The 20,786-nt window shown below is 41.1% G+C and overlaps 1 non-coding gene across 1 annotated transcript; it reads right to left on the bottom strand.

Annotated features, from left to right (window-relative positions):
- Positions 1–561: 561 nt before the first annotated feature.
- LOC142530233 (small nucleolar RNA R71) lies at positions 562–667 on the bottom strand. The gene has a single exon (XR_012816074.1). It is a non-coding gene; the product is annotated as a small nucleolar RNA R71 (small nucleolar RNA).
- Between the last annotated feature and the right edge of the window lie 20,119 nt (positions 668–20,786).

The following is a 20,786-nucleotide window of genomic DNA, read 5'->3' as shown; positions in this document are numbered from 1 at the left end:
TACTTTATTACAGATATCTCTTCTAGTGCATGCCAAAGCCACTTGACGTGGAGCTTGAGCAGTTTGACCCTGAAATTGAAAGAATTTTCCTCAGGAGAAGACAGCAGCAGAGACTGAAGGAACTGATGGATAGGCATGAGCACGAGCATGAGGAGGAACATCAAGAAGATAGACACGTTGAGATGTCACGTCGCATACCAATGCTAAAGTATGCGCAGCCTTCTTTGGATGGCGCACGCCCCAACATTGTGAGGCCTATTGTGCGAGCAAATCACTTTGAAATCAAGCCAGCTATAATTCAGATGATTCAGAATACAGTCCAGTTTGGAGGATCTGCAGTAGATGACCCAAACACGTACATAACAGATTTTCTTGAAATTTGCAATACTTTTAAATTTAATGGAGTTTCTGATGATGCTGTTAGGTTGCATTTATTTTCTTTCTCCTTACGTGACAAAGCTAAAGCATGGTTAAATTGTTTACCTGTAGGTTCGATTACCACATGGGAGGACATGGCGAAAGCGTTTCTTATCAAATACTTTCCTCCATCAAAGACCATGAAGCTGCGGGTAGACATCACTACATTTGCACAATTCGAGCAGGAATCTTTATATGAAGCATGTGAGCGTTTCAAGGATCTATTACGAAGATTCCCTCATCACGAACTGCCACTTGGGTTAGTTGTTCAAAACTTTTACTATGGCTTGCTTACTCATAATCGTACTATGATAGATGCTGGTGCATGTGGAAACCTCTTGAGGAAAACTGCTGAGGAAGAATATGAGTTGTTGGAGGAGATGGCTGCTAGCAGCTATCATCCTCAATCTGAAAGGAACAACCAGCGGAGAAGTGCAGGAGTCCACCAGGTAACTGACCTTTCTGCTATCACTGCACAGCTTGATGTTTTGAACATGAAGTTGGACGGTTGAATATGGGTGGCATGGCTATGCGTCTTCAAGAGATATTTTGTGAAAAATGCGGAGGAGAACACTATGTTAAGGAATTTAAAGATGGAAATCCCTTTTATGTGAAAGAAAGGGAACCAATAAATCAAGTGGGAGTCCAAAACCGTCCAATGAATGACCCTTATTCGAACACATACAACCCTGGATGGAGGAAACATCCCAACTTCTCATGGGGTGGCCAAAACAGAAAGAATCGACCACAAGGATGACAACAATATGGGAAACAACCACTGTACAGATCTGACCTTCCTAGAGAAAAAAGTCCAATTTAGAGCATTTGATGTCTAAGTTTATCTCGTCCACTGAAACCAGACTCCAAAATCAAGATGCATCGATAAAGGGGCTGGAGAATCAGATTAGACAGTTAGCAAAGATGATAGCTAATAGAGAGCCGGGCACCTTGCCATGTAACACAGAGACCAATCCAAAAGAGCAAGTAAAGGCCATCGAGTTGAAGAGTGGAAAGATCTTAGAGGCTAGAGGGACAGAAAAACTCAAGTACAGGGTGAACAGACTGAGTCATCAAAAGGTAAGTCTTCCAACTCAACACCAGCACCCACTACACAAACTAAAATTGTTATCCTTCCACCTTTTTCTGTAGCATTAAAAAAGGCAAAATTAAATGCACAATTCGGTAAGTTTCTTGAGTTATTTAAAAAATTGCATATCAATATTACTTTTACCGATGCTTTGAAGCAAATGCCTAGTTATGCCAAATTTCTAAAGGACATCTTAGCAAACAAGAGAAAATTGGAGGATCACATGACGGTTAATCTGACTAAGAACTGCTATGCATCGGTACAAAACAAGATCCCACAGAAACTGAAGGACCCAGGGAGTTTTTCTATTCCTTGCGTGATTGGTGATATTGTATTTCATAAAACTTTGAGTGATCTTTGTGCGAGTATAAATCTTATGCCATTATCTGTATTTAGGAAACTCGGATTAGGAGAACCTAAGTCAACACAGATGTCCTTGCAACTAGCAGACAGATCTGTCAAACACCCGCGAGGAGTCATAGAGGACGTCTTGGTAAAGGTGGAAAAATTCATATTTGCTGCAGATTTTGTGGTACTTGACATGGAGGAAGACGTGGAGATGCCGTTGATTCTAGGGATACCATTCCTTGCGACTGGCAAGGCCTTGATTGATGTTCAAGGAGGAAAGTTGAGATTGCGAGTGAGCGAGGAAGAAATTACTTTTTACGTCATTAATGCTCTTAAGCACACACTGTACACTGATAACTGTTTTAGAATTGATGTGGTGGACTCACTTGTGTGTAATTTTTTGCAGGATCCCATGAAAGACCCATTGGAAGCCACCCTCACAACTGAATTGAAGGAGAAAGACTTGGATGAAGAAATAGCTGAAATAGTGGCATATTTTAATGCCAACCATCCATGGAGAAAGTCAATGAGAACGAGATTGGATCATTTAGGAGAGCGAAAAGATTTGACCCCTCCAAAGTCAAGCATCGACGAACCACCGACGCTTGAACTCTAGGCATTACCTCCGCACCTAAAGTACATATACCTGGGTGAGAATAACACTTTACCTGTCATTATTTCTGCAGCTTTAACAGATGCTATGGAGGAAAAATTGTTGCAAGTTCTCAAAGAGCACAAAAAGGCATTTGCTTGGATGGTGGCAGACATCAAGGGATAAGTCCATCAATCTGCATGCACAAAATCTTGATGGAAGAAACCATTAAGCTTCTCGATGCAGGTATTATCTATCTTATTTCAGATAGTGCATGGGTAATTCCTATTCAGTGTGTGCCCAAAAAAGGTGGGATTACGGTGATCACTAATGAAGAGAATGAACTTATTCCCATGAGGACAGTTACGGGGTGGAGAGTGTGTATTGACTATAGGAAGTTGAATGATGCCACTCGTAAGGACCACTTTCCCCTGCCCTTTATTGATCAGATGTTGGATAGACTAGCGGGGCATGAGTTTTACAGTTTTCTAGATGGGTATTCGTGGTATAATAAAATCACTATTGCACCTGAGGACCAAGAGAAAACCTTTTTAACTTGTCCTTATGGAACTTTTGCTTTCCGCCGTATGCCTTTTGGTCTTTGTAATGCCCCTGCTACGTTTCAACGTTGCATGACTGCTATATTCCATGATATGATTAAAACATTTCTTGAAATATTTATGGATGACTTTTCTATCTTTGGGGCAACGTTTGATGAGTGTTTGCAGAATTTGTGAACCGTGTTGAGGAGGTGCGGGAGACGAACTTGGTACTTAATTGGGAGAAGTGCCACTTCATGGTACAAGAGGGAATTGTTTTAGGGCACAAGGTTTCGGAACAAGGGATTGAGGTGGACAAAGCAAAAATAGAAGTCATAAAGAACCAACCACCACCAGCATCAATAAAGGGAGTTAGAATTTTTCCAGGCCACGCCGGTTTTTATAGGCGTTTTATCAAAGATTTTTGAAAAATTTCCAAACCTCTATCCTCTTTACTTACGAAAGATGTATCCTTTGAGTTTAATTCTGACTGTCTGTAGGCATACGAGGATCTAAAGGAGCGCTTGGTGACGACTCCTGTGTTGGTGGCACCAGATTGAGATCTACCCTTTGAATGTGGATTTTATTGGCGTTTTAACAAAGACGGCATCTAAGGTACTTGAATGTGGATTTTATTGGCCAACCCTCTTTAAAGATGCTCGTTCTTATGTGCTAGCCTGTGATAAATGCCAATGGACAGGTAACATCTCTAACCGTCATGAAATGCCTTTAAATAATATCATTGAGTATGAGGTTTTTGATGTGTGGGGAATAGACTTCATGGGACCGTTTCCCAGCTCGTTCACGAAAAAATATATTTTGGTGGTGGTTGACTATGTGTCGAAGTGGGTAGAGGCAGAAGCATATGCCACTAATGATGCTCAAGTGGTCCTGAAATTTATAAAGAAATTTTTTTTAACAAGTTTGGGACACCACGAGCAATCATTAGTGATGGTGGCACCTATTTTTGCAACAAACTTTTTGAAAAACTTTTGAGAAAATACGGTGTCACACATAAAATCTCTACCCCCTATCACCCCCAAACAAGTGGTCAAGTGGAAGTGTCTAACCGAGATATCAAATGGATTTTAGAAAAAGTGGTAGGTGTCAGTCAAAAAGATTGGTCTGTAAAGTTAGATGATGCTCTTTGGGCATAAAGGACTGCGTTCAAAACACCTATAGGCACTACACCATATGGGTTATTGTTTGGTAAAATGTGTCATCTACCTGTAGAGTTAGAGCATCGGGCATATTGGGCTACGAAAGCACTAAACTTTAACTTTACTGATGCAGGTGAACGACGTCTGCTTTAACTAGATCAGTTGGAGGAATTCCGGAGATTTTATTGTCATAATGCATAAAATGGTATTTTTAAGGAATATTCAAGTGACGATCGAGGAACGGGGACCGAGGGCTGAAAATTGTAAAATTGTTTTGTTAAATAATTATTTTAATTATTTAAAATATGGTCGATGCTTTTTAGTATTTCTGAAAATAAAGGGATTTTGACGTAATTTTATACGCCCGGACATAAATTTTATCGGTGTTGGTTTTCAACTAAAATACGAACTTTTTGGCAACCCGGCTAATAAATTTACATACTTAATTAAAGAAAAACTTTGTTAATATTTTAATCGTGTCCTAAATAGACTAATGGGCCCAATTAGATGGCTTAATAGGACTAAAAAGCCTTGAAGGTGATTAACTAATATATAAAGTATTGAATAATTAAAACCCTAGTCTAGTTTAGACAAAAATAATCGGCCACACACTTCACTTTTCTGAAAACACTCCCCACCCCCCTTGCACAGCACTACACACAAATTGGAGAGGGTTTTCGAAAGGGCAAGCAAGAACAAGCCAAAGTCGCGTCCCGTTATTCGTCGTCAACGATTATTCGAGCGTATAATACGCAAAGGCACACCTTAATCTCCTTTGCTCATCCTAACTAATTCACCCCACTCACTAAGTCGAAGGGAAACAAGCAGAACAGATTGAAGCCGTGAGTTTCTGTCATGTACTTGGGGCGATCGGGTTCCTTGTGGTAGGGGGCTGGAGGGTCACGGCTTGGGCTAGGGCTCTTGCTAGGGATGGGTTTGAGTCAGGGGTAGAGTCCTAGCCATGCTAGGACTCGAGCTGGATAGCTTGGGAAGAGTCCTTGTTGACAAGGACACTCACCCGAGAAGGTGAAACAGCGCGCAGGGGCAGCGTCTGTGAAGGGCTTAGGGGCTTGGTCTGAGGACTTTGGGCTGGGCCAGGGGGAGACCTTAGGGTTCTAGGTAAGTTCTTGTTAGGCTGTTTCGGGGCTGGGTTCGTTGGTAGGGGCAGGAGAGCTTGATCAAGTTTCCTTATCCAACGAGGATTTCTCGGCCAACTTAGGGTGAGTGAGGGAGGCCTTCGCTTTCCGTTTGGGGGAGGTTTCCGTGAGTTTCCTAGGTCCAGTAGGGTACTCCAGCATGTAGAGCAGGTTCTGGTTCATCATGGTCCGGGGGTAACTCGATAAAATTAAGAGATGGCACGGGGGCGAAAATTTTGTGTCATTTAAGGGTTTTTAAACTAATGAAAATCGGGAAAACGGCTCACGGGGGTCGAGTCGTGGTCCATAAGGGCTAAAATAATATAAAAAGACTAAATTTAGAATTTAGGAATTTTATATTAAAGTTTGGGATTTTTCATGATTAAAACACCGTCAAAACAGTTAATTAAAGATAAATGAAAAAGTCTAATATTTAAGCTAAATAAAATTATGAAAAAAAAAATTAATGTAAGCTTAAATAATTATTTGGGACATGTTAGAGTCATGCAGGACTACAAATAGATACCATAGGGCAATTTCGGCTTTCAAATACTTCTCGTCAAAACAGCTTGGTGGTCCGCCCAACAGTTTCCACATCGCGCCTGGAAGGCACAGCGCTGCAAGTATCGTATCATAATTGGGGTCGGCAACGAATGCTTCAAATCGAGAGTCATTAACTTCAGGTGTCTCTAATAGTGCGTTAATTGTAACTGAGTCACATGAAACAAGTCGAACTCTAACAAAAACCTTACTATCCTTCCCTTCCGCGGCATTTGCATAGAATTCCCGAACCACTGAGACCATTGTAGCCGTAGGTTGATTTCCAAATTGTTCCCATCCACGTCTCCCCAACTTCACAAGTGGAACTAAATATCTATCTTCCATTTTCCTACAGAATCCCCTCTCGGCAATTGGGTTGCGATGAATCTTAGCGTGTTCATATCTAGCCCTAGCCGCCTCACTCACAAAACGATGTCTATCAAATGACGAAGATGAGGATGAAGAGCCGGGAGCACATTTTTGTTTCTTGGGTTCCATGGTGGTAGATGATGGAGATGGTGACCGAAGGGAAGGAGATGACCGAAAAAGCGAGAGATGCTTGATTCTTACGGACGAGGGTGAGCCACGGTGCATGATTCTTGATGTTTGGAGTGAATTATTCTGCAAAAACGAGATTGAGTGCGAGTGAGGAGTAGGGATTGAGAGAAAAAAAATAAGAATAAGAAAGGAGAAGGGGGCGGCCGAATTTATGTGCAGGCGCGCTCTAGCGGTAAGAAATTACCGTTCTATCGCCAATCTCTCTGGAGATTTCATCATGTCTGAGATGTTCGCGCTCGAGCGGTAATTTTTTACCGCTCAGTCGTGAACTTTCGTCCGAAATAAATTTTTTTTAATAAATAAATAAATAAAAATATAAAATAAAATAAGAAAATTGGATTGAATAGGGAAAAGAGGTATTTCTCGATTTATAGTTGAGAGCTTGACCGTCGATCAGTTGCGGTGCAGATTGGTGATTCCAAGTTGTGGCTCAATTGTGCCACTCATGTAGTGCTTTAGTCGCTGGGCATTGACCGTAAATGTCCCATCCTTTACATCTTGCAATTCTACAGCTCCCGATGGGTAAACTTTAGAAATCACGAATGGACCAGACCATCACGACTTCAATTTTTTTGGAAACAGTCGCATCCGAGAGTTGTAGAGCATGACATTTTCACCTTCTTTGAATTCTTTTTCGATGATCCGCCTATCATGAGCCTTTTAGTGTGTTCTATTTCCATGATTTTAAATTTGATTGGTGATGGTTGTGATGATTACATGGATAGTACATTTTGTGTGTCCTATTTGCATGATTTATGTTGGTTTGGTTATGATTTTGAGAGGTGCAAGGATGACGATGTTTATTTCTTTGTTTATGATGAAAACATGTTTAAAGAGAATAAAATTTTCATCACACACCTCATTTAACATATAAACATGTATGTCACATAATTAATTAGCAATTAAAATCAATTAATTACTCATTTTTCATATTTCTTAGATTTGCATGCAGTTGGATTACGTCGTCTTAATTTTGGACCTTACAGTAGTAGTCGGTGGCTGGAAAGAGTGAACAGCTGATGGTCGTCTACATGTGGGGACCCGAACCTAATCCATCTTCTTAATCATTATTAGGATCATTTAATTAATTTGGGTCTAATATACAAATGCGAAAACGTAAAGTAATCAATCTGATATAAATATCAACATAAAGTACAAATCATGTACAACATATGTTTATCACAACTAGAGTTCAGCCACTACATCAAGTACTGAAAATCACTCTACTCTAAGTACGGATCTCCACGCTAATCTTGAATCTCTCATTCTCTTGGTGACCCTGATCCTGTCCCACCTGTTGTCATGCACACATACAAATAAGACAACAGCCGGATAACTCCGGTGAGAAATACATCCCTGTATAAACAATGTAAACATGAAGTCACATAAAAGCATATATATTAAAGCATGAAACACATATCAATATCATGTATCAAATCAGAAAGACATGTATCGATATAAAGCTGTAAATAAACTCTGGACTCGTCATCTCAGACTCGACTCATCTCTAATCTAGGGATCTCGGTTCCTGGATATGGGGCACCTATATCGAATTTCAGCAATAGGAATGAATCAACTCAAAAGCGACATCGATATAAACCAAACATCCAGTGTCTTGGCGAAACGCGGAAGACTTGGCACATCAGCCAATGACTGGGCACATCAGCCCATAACTCGACACCTGCTCTGCTATAAATCAATAGACTAAGCATAACAATCTCAAGAATTGCAATAATCATTCAGTATGTGATTTTGGAAAACTCAAGTTGAATCAAACTCGAGTTGTGCAATACCGAATCAACATTGATTTATACCTTTCTTTCAGTCACACTGATTCTGTCGAAGTCTCGGATTCAATGCCTGTCAATATTCAATCTGGCAATGATAATATCGAAGGTATCATATCAATATACAACTCAGATCAATACTTGATATAATCAGAACTGAATCAAATTCTGTTTCAACAGCGTAACTGTGCAATCTCAATATACCCTGCAATACACATCAACAGATATCAATTCCAACATTTCATAATCGATACAATACAAATATGATATCACATCTCAATCAAATCAACTCAAAAAATCATAACAATTCTATACGGTATCCGTTCTTCAATCCGGTTTTGATTATACGATGTCTAACATATCAGAAACACCATTTATGAATCATAACCGATTCTGGTAGTATCATAATTTCAAATCGTATCAAAACATAAGAAGCTTACGTCAAGTTAAAGCTCTCGTCGTTAAAAACTTAGTACCGAAGTCGGATTGAAGAACGAACGGACAGATTTCTCACAAGTTGAATTACAGCATCAAGAATCAACGCTTTCCTCTAGAGAACTTTCGGTTTCTTTCTGAGGAGAATGAAAGACTCTTAACCATTTTTATATATGTCTCATGCATGCTTAGAAATGTGGCTCACTCCTTTGCACAGCAAGTCTCGCGCATATGCGCGACCCTTCTCGGCGCATATGCGCGAGACACTAAGTCTCGGCGCGTCATCCTCACGGCAGCTCGCGTATATGCGCGCACCTCTTCCGCGCATATGCGCGAGGTCCTTCACAACTCTCGGGTACCCTCGCGCACATGCGCGAATACACGTCGCGCATATGCGTGAGTTTCTCTGCCTGCCTCGCGCATATGCACCCGGCGGGGTCGCACATATGCGCGAGGGCTTATCCTCGCACATAATTCAATTTTCTTTTCGGCTATCCCAGTCTGATCCGTTCCGTATATAATCACATTACAATTACCAACAAATCATATCAGATTACACTAATCAAAATCTCAGGCATTACATTTCTCTCCCCCTAAGATCTGATTTCGACCCCGAAATCACAGATAATCAAATCAGATATCAAATCAGATACAATAAGGAATGGAGAATAAAAGCCAAATAAGAATACTCATATTAGTGAAATAACTCTGGGAATCTCTGTCTCATATCTGACTCAGTCTCCCAGGTAGCTTCCTCGATGCCATGACGACTCCACTGAACTTTTACAAGCGGAATAGTCTTCGTTCTGAGTTGCCTTTCCTTTCGATCGAGAATCTGAATTGGTTTCTCAAAATAACTCAGTGTCTCGTCCAGTTCGGCCTCGTTTGGCTGAATAATATGTGAAGCATCAGGCAAGTATTTCCGCAATAATGATAAATGAAAGACATCATGTATTCCTGATAAAGAAGGCGGTAGGGCTAGTCGATAGGCACGATCTGCTATCTTTTCGAGAATCTCATAAGGCCCAATATATCGTGGAGACAGCTTCCCTTTCTTGCCAAATCTGACAACTCCTCTGAAAGGTGAAATCTTCAAAAAAAACTCGGTCTCCTACCTCAAATACCAACGGTCTACGTCAAACATTGGCATATTTGGCCTGCCTGTCTTGAGCTGCCTTCATTTTCTTCTGAATCGGCTTCACCCTTTCAGTCATATCTATGATCATGTCAGGTCCAATCTCAGGAACTTCAGAGATATCATCCCAATAAAGAGGGGATCTGCACTTCTTTCCGTAATGGTGTCATCTCAATACTCGTCTGATAGCTGTTGTTGTACCAAAACTCACAAAGTGGCAATGAATCCTGCCAACTAGTGCTAAAATCAAGCACTACATCTCAAAGCATATCTTCCAATGTCTGGATAGTCCGCTCTGACTGTCCGTCGCTCTGTGGATGATATGCGGTACTAAGATGTAACTTCGTACCTAGAGCCTGCTGCAAACTCTGCCAAAAGTGTGCGAGAATCACGGTATGAAACAATCGACTTCGGCACTCCGTGCAATCTGACCACCTCTCTTACATAAATCTCTGCCATCTGGTCATGTCAGTATGTCATCTTATACGGAATAAAACATGCTGATTTGGTCAATCTGTCAATCACGACCCAAATCGCATCACAACCTCGGGAGGATTTCGGTAGCTTCGTCACAAAATCCATGAAAATGTGATCCCATTTCCATTCAGGAATAGCTAAACTCTGTAACAGTCCTCCTGGTTTCTTTCTTTCTGCTTTTACCTGCTGGCAATTCAGACATTTGGATACAAATTCAGCAACATCAGCTTTCATCTGTTTCCACCAAAACTTTCTTTTCAAATCATTATACATCTTTCTGCCACCAGGATGAATACTGAATCGACTGCTATGCGCTTCTGACAAAATCTGTCGTTTCAATTCTGAAACATTCGGCACAACAAGACGATTATTCACATACAGTACACTATCCCGTACCTGATACTTTGATCGATGCCTTGCTCTGATCATCGATATCGAATTCTACACATTCTGATCACTTTTCTGAGCCGCTTTAATTCTCAAAATCTGCTTTGGTTCAACTTGAACAGCATAAAGTCTCAACGGTCTATAATCTGTCTCAAATATCAATCCAGACAAACAACAATCTTCTATCAAAATTCGAAACACCAATCGTCGATAAGGATAAAGAACATACCTTTCGACTCAGTGCATCTGCTGCTGCATTGGATTTCCCCGGATAGTACTTGATTTCACAATCAAAGTCTTTATGCAAATCAAGCCATCTTTGTTGTCTCATATTCAACTCTGAATGTGAAAACAGATATTTCAGACTTTTATGATCAGAATAAATCTCAAACTTCTCACCGTAAAAGTAATGTCGCCATATCTTCAATGCAAATACAATGGCAGCCAATTCAAGATCATGAAGTGGATAGCGAGTCTCATGTGGCTTCAACTGTCTCGAAGCATAAGCGATAACATGTCCCCGCTGCATCAAAATACATACCAATCCTCTGTGAGAAGCATTGCAATAAACGACAAAGTCACCAGTACCTGATGGAATAGTCAAGATCGGTGCACTGGTCAATCTCATCTTCTATTCAAGAAAACTGGACTCACAGTCTTCTGACCATACAAACGGAGCATTCTTCTGAGTCAACTGAGTAATCGATTTAGCAATACTCGATAAATCTTTAATAAATCGTCGGTAATATCCTGTCAAACCCATAAAACTGCGTTTCTCTGGCACAGATGTCGGTCTTGGCCAACTGATCACCGCCTCAACCTTACTAGGATCAACAGAAATACCGTCTCCGGATATAATATGACCCAAAAATACAACCTGTCTCAGCCAGAATTCATATTTTGACAATTTCACATATAATTTCTCAGCCCTCAGAAATTCTCAACACAGTTCTCAAATGCTCGGCATGTTCAATCATATTATTTGAATAAATAAAAATGTCGTCAATGAATATAATAACAAAATCATCAAGATATCTCTGGAATATACGGTTCATCAAACCCATAAATACAGCTGGAGCGTTCGTCAACCCAAACGGCATGACAATAAACTCATAATGTCCATACCTGGTTCTGAACGCTGTCTTCGAGATATCAGAATCCCTGACTCTCAGCTGATGATATCCAGATCTCAGATCGATCTTGGAATATACTGAAGAACCCTGCAACTGATCAAACAAATCATCGATACGTGGCAAAGGGTATTTGTTCTTTACCGTAGCCTTGTTCAATTCCCGATAGTCAATGCAGAGTCTCATTGAACCGTCTTTCTTCCTCACAAACAGTACTGGAGCACCCCAAGGAGAAAAACTCGGTCTGATGTACCCCTTGGCCAGTAAATCCTCCAACTGCTCTTTCAACTCAATTGGTGCCATTCTGTACGGAGCTCTCGAAATCGGAACTGTACCTGGCATCAACTCAATACTGAAGTCTATTTCTCGAATCGGAGGCAGACACGGAATCTCATAAGGGAAGACATCAGCAAACTCGCATACCACTGGCAAATCAGCCAATGATGGACTCGATTTCAGTAAATCAACTGAATAGACAAGGAATCCCTCTGCTTCTTTCTGTAACAATCGAGTCATAGACAATACGGATATCAAAGGAAATCTAGATCGAGAACCCTTACCGTAGAATTTCCACTAATCAGCCATATCCGGTCTGAATCTCACAATCTTGTGGAAAAAATCAACAGTAGCTCTGTACTTGGTCATCATATCGATACCGATAATATAGTCAAAATCAGACAACCCAAGCACAATACAGTCTAACTTAATCTCATGCCCGTCATATTGTAGCATACAATGTTTTACAGAATTCACTGATATCAAACCTCTCCCCAAAGGAGAAGAGACAGACACTACAGCAGATTAAGACTCAACAGGAAATGCATGACTCAATGCAAATCTCTCAGAAATAAATGTATGAGAAGCACTAGTATCAATCAATACATAAGCAGGATAACCACATAAAGAACAGTTACCTACAACGATGTCATTTGGTGCTTCTTGAGCTTGCTCCTCTGTCAAAGCAAATACTCAGGCCTGCTGTTTAGGAGGCTGGCTCCCTGTCTGGCTTCCTCCTGGCCTCGGCTGTGACTGAGGAGTCGTCGGTGGTTGCTTAAAGGAATGTACAGCTGATGATCATCTTCCTGTCTGAGCCACTTATCCAGATGACTCCGCTCCCTGGGATCTCTGGGAACCTCTCTGTGGACATACTCTCGCAAAATGTCCTGACTGTCTGCAGATGTGGCAACTACTAAATACTCCTTGGCATTGCTCCGTGGGATGTCTCCCTCCGCAAGTCTTGCAATAAACCCTAGTATAACTCCGTTTGGATCCACCGGAGCTAGAAGAACTACTGCCTGACTTCTTGAATTGTTTCCTCGGGCTTTCAAGAATTCTTTCTTTCCACCACTGCTGCTGCCACCCTCAAATCTGGGGGGAGGTTGCTGTGACCTCGGTGTTGGAGGAAGCTCCCTTCTGTCTCATCAGACCAGCTTCAGCTCCTTTGGCTCAATTCAGAGCATTAGAAAAAATTTTCGGTCGCCCAGTGTTAACCAATGTAAAAATCTCGGGGTTCAAACCATTGATGAACTGATCAGCAATAGCTTCCTCATTCTCGGCCACATGTGGAGTAAATCGCAACAAGGTAGAGAACTTGGTCACATACTCTTCAATGTTCAACTGACCCAGTCTCAAATTGGCAAACTTTGCCCCATTGTCTTTCCTGTACGACACTGGGAAAAATATCTGATAGAATTCAGCTTTAAAGACATTCCAGGTAATTGTCGTACCCCGATGCTCCAATGCTCTCTTTGTCGTAATCCATCAGTTCTTTGCAAATTCATGCAACTGGTGTCCTATCAATCGGACTCGTCGCTCATCTGTGTAATCCAAAAAGTCAAACGTCATCTCTATGTCATCTAACTAGCTCTCACAGTCAACAGAAGTCTATGTTCCTTTCAGGGTTGGCAGTTTAAATGACTGAAACCTTTTGAACAGTGTTTCCATCGGTGTTGCTGTAACATCCATTGGATTTGCAGAAGTACTACCCTGCTCAGGTACTCTTTGAGGAGGAATATCTGATTACGAAAAGGGTTAGTAACCAAATACAACAAACCTCTTTCACTCCTCCTCTGATCATCTTACTGCTGATCAAGAATCGGTTCTGATTCATTCTCAATAACACACGTTACCAAATCAAATCAAATAAATAGGTAAACATGCATTTCAAAGCAGTAACACATGCTAGCAATCAAAAGCAAGGAAAGAAACCTCATTCTACCCCGCTCACTAGCTCCTATATCTGTCTAAGGTACCTACTGCTCTAATACCACCAGTTGTGGGGACCCGAACCTAATCCATCTTCTTAATCATTATTAGGATCATTTAATTAATCTAGGTCTAAATTTTTTTTTTTGTTTTAAAATACAAATGCGGAAACGTAAAGTAATCAATCTGATATAAATATCAACATAAAGTACAAATCATGTACAACATATGTTTATCACAACTAGAGTTCAGCCACTACATCAAGTACTGAAAATCACTCTACTCTAAGTACGGATCTCCACGCTAATCTTGAATCTCTCATTCTCTTCGTGACCTTGATCCTGTCCCACCTGTTGTCATGCACACATACAAATAAGACAACAGCCGGATAACTCCGGTGAGAAATACATCCCTGTATAAACAATGTAAACATGAAGTCACATAAAAGCATATATATTAAAGCATGAAACACATATCAATATCATGTATCAAATCAGAAAGACATGTATCGATATAAAGCTGTAAATAAACTCTGGACTCGTCATCTGAGAATCGACTCATCTCTAATCTAGGGATCCCAGTTCCTGGATATGGGCACCTATATGGAATTTCAGCGATAGGAATGAATCAACTCCTAAGATACATCGATATAAACCAAACATCCAGTGTCTTGGCGAATCAGCCGAAGACTTGGCACATCAGCCAATGACTAGGCACATCAGCCCATAACTCGATACCTGCTCTGCTATAAATCAATTGACTAAGCATAACAAACTCAAGAATTGAAAATATCAATGCAATAATCATTCAGTATGTGATTTTGGGAAACTCAAGTTGAATCAAACTCGAGTTGTGCAATCCCGAATCAACATTGATTTATACCTTTTTTTTCGGTCACTCTGATTCTGTCGAAGTCTCGGATTCAATGCCTGTCAATACTCAATTTGGCAATGACAATATCTGTGGGGACCCAGGCTCTAACTCAATTGTCTTTGGGATTAAGTGGATCTTTGCTAGAAAATGGGTCATAAAAAAAAATTTTCTTTTAAACATTATAAACTATGGTATATAATCATACACATGTGATAACTCCATTTATTTCAATAAAAGTAAGTACATGTCTTGTTCCATTTCATTTATACAAACTAGTGTTAGTAACAAAATATGTATCACATGTAGAACATCTAGTTTGTCTTCTAAGCCCGAAATCACCACGCTATCCAATCCTAGTCACGCTCTCCTTGACCCTGATCCTGATCCTGTTCCACCTGTTGTCATGCACACATACAGACACAACAACAGCCGGATACTCCGGTGAGAACAAATCCTAGTATAAAACATGTATACATGCATGATGCAATTAATACAAAATCATAACACATGAATCAGTATTTATAACACATTAGTGAATACAGATAAAACTCTTCGACTCTTATTCTTTGACTCAACTCATATCTAAGTCTAGGCATCCCGGTGTGAATAAGACGTAACAATCTCCCACCTACTCTCCCAATCGGGGTGGTGGTACGTCTTAATCCCGGACTTCAGCCCTCTCTGTATCAAATATCTACAATAGGAGTCGATCTTCTCCTACGCACCTCGACACTACCGAACATCCGGTATCTTGGCATATCTGCCAACGACTCACCTATCTCATGTGCATTGCTACAACTCTATAGACAAGGCATAAATATATCAAATTATAAACAATCTAGTATGTGATTTTGGGAAACTCAACTCAAATCGGATCTAATTCGAGTTGTGTCTTCCCGAATCGACAATGAATTATACCTTTCGTTGTTCAGTCTTTATCAAGGTTGAAGTCTAGATGTTGAAGCTTGTAGATATCATTCTGAAATGGCAATGTCGAATAGCACCATAGCAATCAATAACTCAACCAATACATGTACGTATCAATATCCCATCTCGGTACATTTTAGTGGCATAACGGTATCTTATCGGTATACCGGCAACTCAAATAGCAAATGTGATATCAACAAGTCACAATTCTTAATAACTATTACTCATAATACTCAAAATCTGCATAATCTCATACATATATATGCTGGAAAATCGCAATAATCGCATACGGTATCATTACTTCGATCCGGTTTTGAATATTCTATCACCGACATCACCATAACAAATAATAGCAATCAAAATCTGATTTCCCCAATCATCTCAACTTCAAAACATGCTGAAATGTAGTAATACTTACATCCTTTAGTAGCTTGTAACAAGAGGAGCAAGAATATGAACTCGGATTGAAAATCGGGCGGTTGGATTTTGCATAATCACTTTTCTAGTATGACTTGAAGCTCGAGGGATTCTTCATTCATGGATTCTCGGGAGGTTCTTAGCTACTGAAGTCTGAAAGAATGAATCAAGATTCATATTAAATGGTGCCCAAGACATGTGTCAACTTCGTATGCATGCTGGACTTCTCGCGCATATGCGCGCCCTTCCTTCGCGCATATGCGCGAGACAATCTGTCTCGGCGTGTACAATCACGGTGACTCGCGCATATGCGCGCCCCCACTCGGCGCATATGCGCGATGCCCTTTTCCATTCTTCACAACTCTCAGGTACCTTCGCGCACATGCGCGGATTCAAATCGCGCATATGCGCGAGGTGCTCTGCCAGCCTCATGCATATGCGCCCGGCGGGGTCGCGCATATGCGCGAGGTCTTATCCTCGCACAAAATTGTATTTCCTTTCCGTCTTTCTCCGGTCTTATCCGTTCTGTCTATAAGTACATCAATTATCCACAATTCATTCCAGATTACAATAATCAAATTCTTGGGCCTTACATTCTCCCCCTCTAAGATATGATTTCGTCCTCGAAATCACAGGCAATTAAATCATATCAATAATAAGGTATAACTGCAAAGACTATCTAGAAGACTTACATCAGTGAAATAACTCTGGGAATCTTTGCCTCATATCTGACTCCGTTTCCCAAGTAGCTTCTTCAATGCCATGATGACTCCATTGGACTTTCACCAGTGGAATAGTCTTCGTTCTGAGTTGTTTGTCCTTCCGATCAATAATCTGAATCGGCTGCTCAAAATAACCCAAAGTCTCGTCGAGATCTGCCTCGTCAGGCTGAAGAATATGAGAAGTATCTGGCAGATATTTCCGTAGCATCGACACAAGAAAGATGTCATGTATCCCGGATAGAGAAGGAGGAAGAGCAAGTCGATATGCATGATCACCAATCTTCTCAAGAATCTCCTATGGATCGATGTATCTAGGAGACAATTTCCCACGTTTACCAAATCTGACAATACCTCTGAAAGGAGAAATCTTCAAAAATACCCTGTCTCCTTGTTCAAATACTAACGGTGGATGACGTACATTCGCATACTTGGCTTGTCTATCTTGCGCCGTCTTCATTCTTTTTTGGATCAGTTTTACTTTCTCAGTCATTTCACGAATCATATCAGGCCCAAGTTCTGGTACTTCAGATATATCATCCCAATACAGAGGAGATCCGCACTTCTTGCCATATAATGCTTCAAACGGTGCCATCTCGATTCTCGTCTGATAGCTGTTGTTATACGAGAATTCACAAAGTGGTAGTGAATCTTGCCAACTAGTGAAAAAATCTAGCACTACAGCTCTCAACATTTCCTCTAATGTCTGGATAGTCCGCTCTGACTGTCCATCGGTCTAAGGATGATATGCAGTACTCAAGTGCAATGTCGTACCTAAAGCCTGCTGTAAACTGTGCCAGAAATGTGAAGTGAATCGGGGATCACGATCTGATACGATAGATTTCGGCACACCATGCAATCTGACCACCTCTCTGACATATATCTCTGCCATCTGATCGTGTCGGTACGTCATTCTGTACGAAATAAAGCATGCTGATTTGGTCAATCTGTCAATCACGATCCAAATCGCATCACAGCCCCGGGATGATCGTGGTAACTTCGTAACAAAATCCATGGAAATGTGATTCCATTTCCATTCGGGAATAGATAAACTCTAAAGTAGACCTCCGGGTTTCTTCCTCTCGGCCTTCACCTGTTGGCAGTTCAGGCACTTAGATACAAACTCTGCAATGTCTGATTTCATTTGTTTCCACCAAAATTGTATATTTAGATCGTTGTACATCTTTCTGCTACCAGGATGAATACTAAACCGACTACAGCGTGCTTCTGATAAAATATGTTGTTTCAAATCTGAAACATCTGGCACTACAAAACGGTTATTCACATACAAAACATGATCATGTACCTGATACACTGACTGATGTCCTGTTCTGACCATCTCAATCGACTTCTGAATATTCTGATCATTTTTCCGTGCTTCTTTAATGCGAACAATCAAATCTGGTTCCAATTGAATCGTAGCAAGTCGCAATGGTCTACTATCTGTATCAAATGCTAATCCAGACAAACAGCAATCTTCAATCAAATTCAAAATACCTATCGTCGATAAGGATAGAGCATATACCTTTCGACTCAAGGCATCTGCTGCTGCATTAGACTTCCCTGGATAGTACTTTATTTCACAATCGAAATCCTTCAATAAATCGAGCCATCTACGCTGTCTCATATTCAATTCTGACTGCGAAAACAGGTATTTCAAGCTCTTGTGATCAGAATAGATTTCAAAATTCTCGCCATAAAGATAATGTCGCCATATCTTCAGTGCAAACACAATGGCTGCCAATTCAAGATCATGAATTGGGTAACGAGTCTCGTGTGGTTTCAACTGTCTCGAGGCATATGCAATCACATGTCCTCGCTGCATAAGAATACATCCTATCCCTCTGTGAGATGCATCACAATATACAACGAAATCACCTGTACCTGAAGGGATAGTCAATACTGGAGCACTGGTTAACCTTTTCTTCAACTCCAGGAAGCTAGATTCACACGCCTCTGACCACACAAACGGAGCATTCTTCTGAGTTAGTTGCGTAATCGGCTTTGCAATACTGGAAAAATCTCTGATAAATCGCTGGTAATAGCCTGCTAGACCCATGAAACTGCGTATCTCTGGCACTGATGTTGGTCTAGGCCAACTGATCACAGCCTCGACTTTGCTAAGGTCAACAGAAATACCCTCTCCAGATAAAATATGCCCCAGAAACACAACTTGCTTCAGCCAGAACTCACACTTTGACAGTTTGGCGTACAATTTTTCTGCTCTCAAAGTTCTCAACACTATCCTCAAATGATTAGCATGATCAGTCCTATTATTTGAATATATTAGAATATCAGCAATGAATATAATCACAAAATCGTCAAGGTACTTCTGGAAGACACGGTTCATCAGGCCCATAAATACCGCTGGAGCATTCGTTAAACCAAATAGCATGACAATAAATTCATAATGTCCATACCTGGTTCTAAACGGTGTCTTCGGTATATCAGAATCTTGGACCCTCAGCTGGTGATACCCAGATCTCAGATCGATCTTGGAATTTACAGAAGAACCCTGCAAATGATCAAATAAATCGTCAATACGAGGGAATGGGTATTTGTTCTTTACCATTGCTTTATTCAGTTGTCGATAATCGATGCAAAGTCTCATCGAACCATTTTTCTTCCTAACAAACAGTACCGGAGCACCCCAAGGAGACACACTCGATCTGATGTAACCTTTGCCCAATAAATCTTCGAGCTGTTCTTTCAATTCTTTCAATTCATTAGGTGCCATTCTATAGGGAGCTCGAGATATAGGAATAGCATCAGGTAGGTGATCAATACTGAAATCTACTTCTCGGTCTGGAGGTAACCCTGGAATCTCATCTGGGAATACATCCGCAAACTCGCATACTACTGGCAGATCTGCCAATGCTGGGCTCGATTTCAGTAGATCTACTGAATACACAAGGAACCTCTCTGCTCCTTTCTGCAACAATCGACTCATAGACAACATAGATATCAAGGGAATTCGAGCTCTGGAACCCTTAACATAGAATTTCCACTCATCAGCCATCTCTGGTCTGAATCTGACAACCTTCTGGAAACAATCTATAATGGCTCTGTACTTGGTTAACATATCGATACCGACAATACAATCAAAATCAGACAACCCAAGCACAACACAATCTAACTCAATCTCATTACCCTCAAACTGTAGCATGCAATGTCTAACCGATGTCACTGATATCACACCACTCCCCAAAGGAGAAGAAATAGACACTACGGAAGATAATGACTCGACGGGTAAAGCATGCATTAATGCAAAGCGCTCAGAAATGAAGGTATGAGATGCACCTGTATCTATCAATACATAAGCAGGATAACAGCAAAGAACACAGTTACCTGCCATCATATCGTCTGGTGCATCTTGGGCCTACTCTTCTGTCAGTGTAAATACTCGAGCCTGCTGTCTGGGAGGTTGGCTCACAGTCTGGCTCCTTCCTAGCCTCGACTGTGGCTGTGCAGGTGGCGGCTGGAAGGAATGGAAAGATGATGCTTGCCTCTCAGGCTGAGATACTGATGCAGATGACCCTGCACCTTGAGATCGCTATGACCCTCTCTGTGGACAAACTCTGGCGAAATGTCCCTGCTGTTTGCAGATATTGCATCGCCCAACCACTCACTGACAGTGATCTGTAGGATGTCTGCCTCCACAAGTACTGCAATACACACCCTTATAATCTGAACTCTGGCCAGGACCCCTCTGTCGTGACCCACCTGAGCTTAATGAACTACTACCCGACTTCTTGAACTGTTTTCCTCGGGCTTTCAGTTGATCTTTCTTGCCACTGCTACTACCCCCACTCTCGAATCTGGGAGGTCGTTGAAAAGAGGGCTGTGCTGGTCTTGGAATCGGAGCAGCATACGACAGTCCTCGTTGCTTAATCAGGCCCGCTTTCGCTCCCTTGGCT

The sequence above is a fragment of the Primulina tabacum genome, chromosome 16, assembly GCF_025594145.1.
Source record: "Primulina tabacum isolate GXHZ01 chromosome 16, ASM2559414v2, whole genome shotgun sequence".
Lineage (NCBI taxonomy): Eukaryota > Viridiplantae > Streptophyta > Magnoliopsida > Lamiales > Gesneriaceae > Primulina > Primulina tabacum.
This window is presented reverse-complemented; position numbering and strand designations above follow the sequence as displayed.